This window comes from Candoia aspera, chromosome 6 (assembly GCF_035149785.1).
Source record: "Candoia aspera isolate rCanAsp1 chromosome 6, rCanAsp1.hap2, whole genome shotgun sequence".
Lineage (NCBI taxonomy): Eukaryota > Metazoa > Chordata > Lepidosauria > Squamata > Boidae > Candoia > Candoia aspera.
In genome coordinates, this window is record NC_086158.1 from 78,381,631 (window position 1) to 78,392,777 (window position 11,147).

General features: G+C 37.9%; 1 long non-coding RNA gene across 1 annotated transcript; it reads left to right on the forward strand.

Moving 5' to 3' along the window:
* Positions 1-2,602: 2,602 nt before the first annotated feature.
* Positions 2,603-10,786, forward strand: LOC134500269 (uncharacterized). Its single transcript, XR_010068229.1, has 4 exons — positions 2,603-2,766; positions 3,998-4,100; positions 4,207-4,370; positions 4,537-10,786. It is a non-coding gene; the product is annotated as an uncharacterized LOC134500269 (long non-coding RNA).
* The last annotated feature ends 361 nt before the right edge of the window (positions 10,787-11,147 follow it).

Sequence of the window (11,147 nt, forward strand, 5' to 3'; positions counted from 1 at the left end):
CAAGGATGGCTTGATGCCTGAATCGAAAGATCTGCATAGGTTGCCCATTTAACAGGTTTGTACTAAGTGGCTTAGGACCTGACTGTCTAAGGGACCTTTCTATTAGGGTTTCTGGGTGTTACAATCTGTAGTAGAAGCTTCTACTGGTGGAAGAAATAAAAGAGTCATTTCTCTGCATTGCTCCCTGTCTACATATTCACTCCCTCATAAGTCATTTTTAACACTTATTCTTTCAGAATGTTGAAAATGTGTGAAGGCAGATTGTTATTCAGTGTTATTATTAAATAAATTAAATTTAGTCTACTTACTTGAGTAGAAAGGCAAAGGTAAGGTGAGTGATACATGGACATATATAAATGATTTGCCCTCAGTTTTTCTAGCATGGATTAAGATTTTTTTTTTTTAATTCCCAATCTATCCTATAGCCCTAGGATTTTCCAGTGGTCTCCAATCCAAGTATGGATTAGATCAGCCAAGGCAAGTTAGTCACTGTGGATTGCTTAAATCAAAAAGCAGGTTATCAATTGGATAAACAGATAAGAAATACATTTCACTGTATTTAGCAATCAAACTCATTCTTTAAAATAGGTTATGTGAGAATGTAGCTCTGTCGCTTTATCAAAATTGATCAGTAACTTCATAAACAAGAGAGGAAAAACACCTTGAGAGTCTTTAAAAAAGTGACCCCTGGCTTCCACAAAGTCATCTGCCTGGATAGTGCTTACTGGCATTTGAGAAGCACTGATTAAAATTGTATGGGCTTCTTATATACATGAATGTTCAACACTAGATCTCTCTCTGTGAGTTTTAATATGTTTTGCACTTTTGAAAGAGCACTAATCCTGTGCTACACAACAGGATGATTTAAACTGGGAAAGAGAGCCAGGCTGTGCCACCTCGGTTCTGTTTCCAACAAGTCTGTGAAATGGCTTTATATGGCCATAGTTTTTACTTTTATTTCTGGGGGGTAGGGGGATTACATTTTGTCTACTCTATGACATTCTGCCTACACCAGGAAGCACTTCTGCACGCTGCAAGCCTCAAGTACTCACTGGCAGTTCTTATTGATTGCTCCAACTGACTTTACTCCATACCACTTCCTGCGCCTGTTAGCCTGACTCACAAGTCACACAGGAGTGATAAAGGGTTTAATTGAAAGGATCTCACCTGATGCTCCTGCTCCAGGCAACATATTTTCTATACCAATGATTTATCAGCAAGATTATTTTTTGACATCGGTTTAGTAGTCTTCTAGAAAAGGACAAGACCCATACTCAGAAATATTCTGAGTGACAGCTACTTGTGAGGTAACTAAACCCTCCATTCCACACATCTAACCTCAGACACCCAAATTTGTGAACCCACACATTATAAGAATGACTAGTGGTAGTTTTTCTCTACTGGCTGGTGATGTTGAGTGGAAAGGCAAAAGCAGCCAAGGGAATTCACCAATTGCTGTCCCTAATTTGTCCCCCAATAAAGTTGTAACAACAGCATCACTCAAACTACATCAGCATATTTCTCTTCTCTCAAGGATTGGAGGAATGCACATTAATGAAGTTGTGAAGAATGTCCTGACATAAAATCCTCTCAAGTTAACCTTTAATATTCACGATGAATAAGATGTAGTTCATAGTATGGTGGGATAGATGAGACCAGTCAGTTTTTAATAAGAACTTCTGGCCATTGTTCAAGATGATAGAAATTAAAAATTAATTGACATCTCTCAGGAAGACGACAGGCTTTGAGAAAAGGGAGTGAGAAAGGATTGTTTCTAAGTCAGTGAGAATCCATGATAGTGAACCAACATTTGTCAAAAGAAAGTACATCAATAGAAAGTTGTCCTTGCTTGAGACTCATCTATTGATTCTTGGAATCAGCTGACCTAAAGTCAAGTCTTCACCTGATTAGATTTTTATGTAGCTGAGGCACCATAGCTGTTCTCCAGCCACATTATTTGCTGCCATCTCCTAATGTACTGGCATCTCTTGTATTCCTCTAGTGAGCTATGACTAATTTGGAGACTTTAGATGTAGCCTAGCAACCAAAAAGGAATATCAAGTAGTCAAAAGGACTATATAGATTGCAATATTAAAATCAACCTGTACTATAGAACAAGCCTGATTATAAATGAAGAATGCAACTCAGTCGGCTTAACTGAATTATGCAAGCATAGTTCACAATGAACAATATTACTGAAGTGACCATCACACATTTCATACATGTGATGGTATCCAAGTCCAAGAATTTAACAAATATGCTAAACCATATTGTTTAGTTTATGGTTTTATATGCTTAACAGAATTGCTTATTGAACAATTGAAATTTATTAAGCTTTTTTATTTGATGCAGCAACAAACATTAGAATCATTAATATTTCAAGTATGTAATGATCTGAAGTTTGTTATTGCAGGCCTAGGCTTTATATTTATTATCAAAAACATTTTGCAATTATGGACAAGCAATGAAAGCAACTTTAGCAATAGTAGCCCAAGGTCTTGAAGTTAAAAATTAATGGATTATATGATGAAAGAATGACAAACTATTGATTGGTGGCTAAAGGCTAACAGCTAAGCATTGCATATTCTTGTAAATGGAAATTGTGAATAAACTGACTTCTCCTTAAGTGGTTTGAGGTTAATAAAAAATTGTGGAAAACACTTTCATAAACTTTTCTTAAAGATTAAATAATTAATTGGATAAAAGTGTTGGAAGAAGCTTATATGAACCTACCTGAGAACAGAGGGCTTAACAAGCATTCAAACAGTAAGTGAAAGTTATTAATGTTTTCTGTGGAAAGGATGCTCAAAATAGGAAGTATCCAGGGTATAATCTCATCAAAATTTACCATTGTTTAACTTTGATTTTAATATTAGCCTTCAACTGTGTGGTATAAAAAGTAAAAATAATGTCTACAGTTTCTTTCCTATTTTGAAATAAAAGTGGGGGTGGGAGCAGTTAAAAAGCACCAGTTTATGCCCCAGGAAATTAGTACTAGGTGCAGTGAGTGAGGAAGATGACTTTGACAGAGGCATGCAGGAACCATTACCTTGGCAAAAGGGGTTGAAGCATTTTTTCAGTCTAAAACAATGAGATAACATTCAGAAAAGGTTCAAAAAGACACCTCCTTAATTCACTGAAGAAGGAGGTACAGCACAATCAGATTTGCAAGATTCTGCTATTATAGCCAATAAAAATAAAAGTAGTTTTAACCTTCCTGTGTAGTTGATTTCCTGCTCTGGTCTACCTAAAGAGACTGTCACTATCAGATCCAGTGTGCAAAAATCTGGCTGCAAAGGTTCAGGAAATAGCTGATTGCTGATTGCTGTTACTAAAATGCTAACAACCAACCCCTCTAGCTCTTCCTCCATAGAGCACTCCCTCCTACCCCTGCTTACCTCTGCCTCGTTTCTGGGCCGGTGGGCACTTTTCCAAACCAACCATTAGCTTAGCATCCTCCATTTTTATTTTCTGAGAAAGCTTATGGAGCCCATTTGCAGCCCAGACATAGGAAATACCTGTGTGTGTGTAATTTTAAAAATCAGGTGCAACAGGAACTGCTGGCAGTTGCATGCCGTGCTGAGTATCCTGGAAATGAAATAACTAGTCTTCATTTAGGATCAAGTGTGCAAAATTTAGCCAGAACTGTACTCATATTAGGTTTTGTCAATTGCCATTGACCATTTTTTTCCTGGTAAGTAAGGTTTTAGAGAATGGCTAACTTATTTTATTGGCTTTGCTGAGGAGTAAGATTTCAGAATATAGGATAAAACAAGTGAAAGTGAGGGTTTGGCATAAAATCTCAGGTACGTCAACCCAGTCTCATGATCCTAGCTCATGAGACTCTAGCTTCAATGGGGGGAGTTTTTTACATGGGGAACCTCATCTTCTCATCCCACTGAAGGCCCAATTTGTACTCAAAAACTGGCAACACGTTGCTTCTGAGGGTAGGTGGGGGAAGGGAGGTTCACAATTGTTTTGTTTTTTGTTTTTAAAGGGCATATTTGACAGAGCTGACTTGATAATGGACTGCAAATGAATTTTAGAATGACTTTGACACCGTGAAGCACTCAGGGAAAACTGAACTGCAGATTTCCTTGGTAAGCATTCTATACTAACATGAAAAAATATATTCATGCTGCAAATCCTATACATACTGTAGCTTTTTGACTCCACTGAGCTCAATGGAGTTTCTTCCTAAAACAGGTATGGAACAAAGAATAGCCTTCATCTCAGACCAAGCAATTCATCTGAGATCAAGAATAAAGAACCAGCAAAACATAAAGTATCATGGAGTAAATAGGATGACGAAATATGTGTTTATAATCAAAGGTCTGAATGAACTGCATTCCATCCTATGGTCTTTATAGGTAAACTCCTCATTTAATAATGCAATACTTTTGATTTTATGCTATCCCAATGTTTTTGGCAGAGTTTTATCATCAGTTTTTTTTATTTATTTACTTATTTGTATATACATACTTACATACATGCCTACAATTTATATGGCTACCCATCTCATTCTTATTACTCCAGGTGGCTAACAATGTGTTAAAAGAAGAAACCAGCAGAACAATATGCAATATATGTCACAGAATCCACTAAAAAGAACACTTCTCATTCAAAGCACACAGGTCAGGCTCACCTAACATCCTGATTCCAGGGCCTGGAGGGAAAAGTCAGGTTTTAATGCCTTCCTAAAGCCTAATGGGGGCAAGGCCATATGAATCTCAGGGGGAATGCCCACTTTGTCAAGGTACTGTGAGATAAGCAAACACAGTTGGAAATAAGCAGTTCCTCAGATAACCTGGTCCTGGGCAATGTAGGGCTTTATAGGTGATGTTCTGAATATGTGTATAATTTCCCTCCCAAATATGGGGGATGGGAGAATCTAATTTGAATTTTGTTTCTGAAGGAAATTGTTGTCATTGTTATTACACCTTTGCATTTCTTTCTGATACTAGAAACAGTCTTTCTAGTCAGTGCAGTTTTATGGGAGGATGTAAAGTGAAATGTATTGTTTAAGGGCTGGGAGAAGGAGAAGGAGAAGATGTTAAAAGGCTGAATACTACCTCCTTTGGACATCTCAGAACATATTAAGCTCCTGCTCAACCATGAAAGTGTTGGCATTATTCTTCCTTTCTTCCACTCAAAAACAGAGCAATAAAAATGAATATGTCTCTGTAGGGATAAGTATTACAGTAAAAATGGTAGGGAGAGTTTTCTACAGCATTATATGAAGTATAAAGATCTCAAAAAGCTAAGCAGTATCAGACATGGTTGTTACTTGTATGGTAGACCACCAGGAAATTCCAAGGTTGTAAGCTAGACTGGAAAATAAAATAAAATATCCCAAAGCAAGGCAATGGCAGACTGTTTCCATATTGTTGCCTCCTTCCCTCCAAACTAACTGAAACTGTCCATAAAGATGCATGGAAAAAACATGTAATGGCTGCTTGTTCTGGTCAGTGTATATTGTCTCCAATATTAGAGGCAGTATGCTGCTGAATATCACTTGCTGGGGAAAATGCCTTGGAGGGAAGTATTACATTCAACCACTTATGGATTTTCCGTAAGTGTGAAAGCAGGTGGCCATTGTTGTAACAGAATGTTAGATTAAGATTTAATAGAATGTTAGATTACTGTCTTCAGAATAAAGAAAGCAGAGTTAGGTTGCCATATCACAAGCTCTTGCCTTTTTGGGTGCCATGTGATGTCATACAAAAGGGTCAGGGCTTGTGCCACAATGATACAATGCTATTTTTGTCAGACTAATTTTGTTTGACCCGCCCAACCTTGGGAATGCTTCTGTTGCCCAAAACCACAAGTTGGGTTTTTAAAGAAGATTACTTAGATGACCTTGGGGTACATCACGCTAATACAGTTCCTGATGGATCTCGGTAGGAACAGTGACGAAAAGTGATTGATATGGCAACTCCAGAAGAAAATAAATAGATAGATAGATAGATAGATAGATAGATAGATAGATAGATAGATAGATAGATAAGCAAGCAAGCAAGCAAGCAAGCAAGCAAGCAAGCAAGCATGCAAGCAAGCTCCATTAGCCATTTTCAGTATAAAGCATCATAGCTGAATTCTCTTGAGCCACATCATGCTGTTCCATTTACTTTAAAAATTTAGACTCAGCCTATTGACCAGCAAAATAATAGCAGCTACAATTATTAGCCCAAAGGAAGATGGTTTTCTCTCTGTATAATTACCTTTGTGGGAGAGGACCAAGTTCTATTTGCAGGTAGAGGCAGATGCTATTTAAAGAAGCAGATATTGTTGAAAGAGAGAGGACATTGCTCCCTCACTGTGGGTGAGAAGTCCAGGAAAATGGGTGGACTGAAAGTCCGAAGCAATTATTTATTGATTTGATTTAGGTGCTGCCTGACTCCCAAATGATTCTGGGTGGCTCATGATATAACTAAAGAGAATTAAAAATCAAATAACACATGACAAGATAAATAAGCAAGGTGGAAATCCAGCCACTCAGCAAAACAAACAAACAAACATACAAATAAATATACAAACTACAAAACAGATCCCCACCCTAGCCCATGGCCTGGGAGAACAGCCAGGTCTTTAAATTCTTCAGGAACATCATCAAGGTGGGAGCCATGTGGATCTCAGGGAGGACCTTGTTCCAGAGTGCAGGTGTGGTGACAGAAAAGGGGCACTTTCTTTAATAATAGCCGCTTCACTTCCTCTCCTGGCTTATAGCAGACACACACTGACATGGAGAAAGTGTCCATTCTAATCCATAAAGGGTAAAAGTACACCAGGCAAATAATTTGGAATGAGCTAGTGAGGGAGGCCTGAGACTCATGCCTGCTGCTGGCCCAATGAATTTTAAGAGATTTTGCAGTTCCTAGACTTACCCTACCCTACCCTACAATTCCTTTCACCTCAGCTCCATTCAGTTTTATTCCCCATCTCTTTCTCCTTGTTCCCTTCCTACTGCAACTGCCTTTTCCACTTCCTTTATCTCTGTTCCTTCCCTCCCTCCCTTCCTTCAACGTTGGAAAGAGAGAAAGGAATGCATGTGAGTGTGTGTGCATTGGTGTGTGACAAAGCAGTTTTTGTGTACATGTGGATGGAAGGGTTCATTAATTTTATACATATGTACTTTGTCTTTACAGGGACAGAACTTTAATCAGAAGCAATTAGTTCCATTGAAGTTATTTTATCTACTTTGCCCATCCTACCATTTTTGGAGTGGTCCTTTTGGCCAATGCATATATACACCCAGACATATATGTGTGTAACAGAATATGAGAATAACTTTGGAAGATGGGGGGAAGAGAAGCTGCCTAGGGAATGATCAGATACAAGGGGGAGGAGCCTGCAACTGAGTAATGGGCAGAGAAAGAAACTTAGAAAAGGATCTGTCCTAAAAAGGGAGGGCAGGAGATCTGTACTTTCAGACTTGCAAGATTCTGTTAATGAAGCCTAACAATTAATTAGAAGTAGCTCATCTGGTCATGTCTCCTGTCTGGTTTACCTGGGAATGCTGACAATGTGCACACAAATGGAGGCTCATGCCAGGAGTGGTTACAGTGCAAGTTGACAAGGATGAGGAAGCTTTGTCACTGTAATGGATTTTGTTTCTATTTATATATTAAACCATTTACTGGACCTCATTTAGTGGATTTTAGTTGCAACAGACTGATTTTCCATTTGGAGACTACTCACTTTTAACAGACAGAAGTTGCATTCAAAGTCATCCAGACACTTTTATTTTTGTCAATGTCCATAATTTGCATCATAATATAATGACACAAAGTCATTTGTGTCCTGATGCAAACAATAAAATTGACATGTGTATTTTCAGATTTAATGGACACCCTCTAAACATGAATGGTCAGTTAAACTGAGAGTTTATTGTATATATTTTTGTACTGTCTACCTTTGGGAGGGATTATATTAAATTTGGAGTTCTCTTTAATTCAGGTAAAAAGTGGGATACATCTATTATTTACTGAAACAAATTCTAAATCAGAACTGCCTTCTGGTTTTCAGAAAGTGAAGATGGTATTTTAAACACACAAGTAAGAACTGTAGTTGATGCATGAATCTATAAACCTCCCACCGCCACCCCTCCCAATTTTAATAATGAACTCTCTCACTGCAAGGAGAGAATGCGGCCTTGACAGAAACATGCATGTGGGGAGTTTATTAAGTTACTGTAAAATGTCAGTTGAGGAAGCTGAGATGTCATGTAAGTGACAACTGGCAGCAAATCAGCCTATTGAGTTATACTGTATAGGGGATAGAGGAAATGATGTGCAAGAGAATAAAGTGGTGATCGTGGAATGACAAAGCAGTAGAATGTGAATTCATAACTGCTGGGAACACAATAGAGTTCTGAAGCTCTATAGGGTAAATAGAAGCCATGCAAACTTTTCTACAACCATTCTACATTAATTGAACTTAATTGGCATGTTAACTCTGAATCTATGCAAAACATCAGCTTCAGGGGAAAAAAATATGTTGTGTTGGGAATCTTTATGTTAAAATGGTTAGGTCCTACAAGTTTGAAAACAACGCATGCCAAATTACTGGAGAATCAGGTGCCAAATGATAAATACTCCAGACAAGTAAAAAGAGATGAATAGAATGCTGAGGCCAATCTCTGAAGATAAAAGTTTCCACCTACTCCCCAACCTTTTCATTTGTTTAAATGATTCATTCATTCAAACTTTAACAACATATTCTGACAGCTATTGTCAGTATCTTGGGGTGAATGATACTTTAATATCTTCTCCATATGATACTGTTCCTGGGAACATATTCCTGTGGAGAACAGTAATATGTGAACTAGAGTATCCATGGATATAGATGCAATGATCAGAATGATTGCAAACTATGCTAACAAAATCACCAGAGAGGAAGCTGCAACAATATCTATGGCTACATTCCACCTTGTTCATGTGAATGCAATTACTGTAATCCATCACAACTTTCTTCCTCATTCCTGCCACCTTATATGGTGTGTCTCACTAGCCTGTCTCAAGAGCTGTCCACTAAATCAAAGAGCAAGGGATTCTGAAGAACATAGGAGTTGTCCGACAATGTACCAGAAGGTCACAGCAAGGGTAGATATTGCTTCAACAGTGGGTCAGCGCATTGACTTCTGGTGGGACTATGGCGGACTGAGCAGCTGTGCCCACAAGCTCCGCGGGCAAAAGTGGCATCGTGGCAGTTTCTTTGGGCTCAGGCTGGTTTCTCCTGTAGCCCAGAGTGTTTTTCCGGATTAAGGAAACACTTGGAATTGACCCATTTGTCCTCTGGATGGCGAGTTACAGCCAAGAGATCGTGGACAGCATGTGTGATTGACAGGCAAGGCTTTGCCAGGAGGCTGGGATTTCATCTTTTCCAAGCCACACTGAAGCCCTTAAAGAGACATTAAGTCCAGCCACCCCATTTCTAAAGCACCCAATTTATTTTTTTTTAAGCATCTGTATCCTAAGAGAGGTTTTCTACATTAAGGAGAAATTATCTCTCTTGGTACTTATTATTATTTTTGTGATTATTTTTTTTTAATTTTTAAAGCTTTGGATTTTGCTGTCCATCCTAAGGAGGATTGAGAGTATGTTATCATCTCCCTATTATTATTTCTGTGCTAATTTGGAAGACTTTGGCATTTTTCCTACACATTGAATCTGCCATTCTGAACTTTTACTTTCCTTCTGCTACTTTCCCTGGGAACTGTCTGTTATCTCATCTTAACTCAGTTCAGAAATTTTCCATTGACTCTCATTTTTGCCAGTTAAGTATCTAATGGGCGCCATAACTTACTGCTTCAGAAGTGGAGGATCTTAGCCAGGCTTTTGCTGACTGTCGCCGAGATATCAAAGCAGAAATTAGGCAGACTCTTTCTGATTCCTGCCATGTTATTCTGCCAGACATTTGGAGCATTGTGGAAAATATGTGGTCTGAAATGTGCCATCTGGTTGGGGATGATGTGGATGAACCTGAAGAATCTAACAGCAATGGAATTATCTCTCCTAAGAGTTAGATTTGGGCTTGTGTTGAGATCCTGGATGAAATTGGCGACGCTGAACTGAGGAACTTAAATGGAGAAATTGAGCTGCAAGGCATGAGTGCATTTGGCTTTTTGAAGGAATGTTATGGAAAAGAAATGGGTTATTATGTATGGGAGGTTTTCTGGAGAGAAGTCTGTGTTTGTGAGGGGAGCAGTTGGGCTGTTTGATTTAAGAAAATAGCTCTGTGCATATTATGGGGATATGTAAATGTCTTGGTCTATTTTGAAGTGGGTTAAGGGACTAAAATATTTATTTGGATGGTCTTATGGTTTTGGACGACTTTACTTATTGTTAATGATTGGGATTATGATTATTAAGGTTTTTTCTTATTCATGTTTTTGTATTCATGCTTTTTGTATTATTAATTATAATAGTAGACAATTTACATGCTTTTTTATTTTTTATTTTTATTAAGGTAGACAGGAATGTATAGAATAGTAGTAGGAAGGGGATAATTGTTACTTTTGGGGGAAAGTTGATCAGGTGATTTATATTTTTTTCTTTTCTTTTAATATAAAGGAAGGGAGAAATGGTACTTAGTGATTTTCACAATGTGCTAAGGGATTGATTTGTAGAAATAATGTTATTTTGGTTTAATATAGAGTAAGGGATTGATTATGGGAAATTGCTGTATATCCTTGATGTTTAAAGTCAGAAGTCACTTCTTTTTGTAATCTATCTAAAAAATTTTCTCTTGTGTGTTCACACTTTTAGTTTTTTTCTTGTTGTGGTTTTTTTTTTCTGTATCTTTTATCTTTTTCTGAAATTTAATAAAATTCTTGCATAACAGTGAGTTGGTGCATTACTGCTGTGTTTGTCCCACTATTCTATCATTGGATTGCCCCTTCCCCCTTTTTTTAAGCATTCCAGAATCAGGTAGTCCCTCATGAATAGGGAGAACATTCTTGTGCAGTGTGACAGGCCCTGGGTTTCTATTTCTACATATGACCTTTACTTCTGGGAGTGTATTTGCTGAGTCTACACTGGCTCCTTGAAACCTGAAGCCTCATCTCCAGTTGATTGATTCAACAGAGTTTATTTATTTATTTTTATTTATTTATTCATCAAATTTATCACCGCCCATCTCCCAAAAGG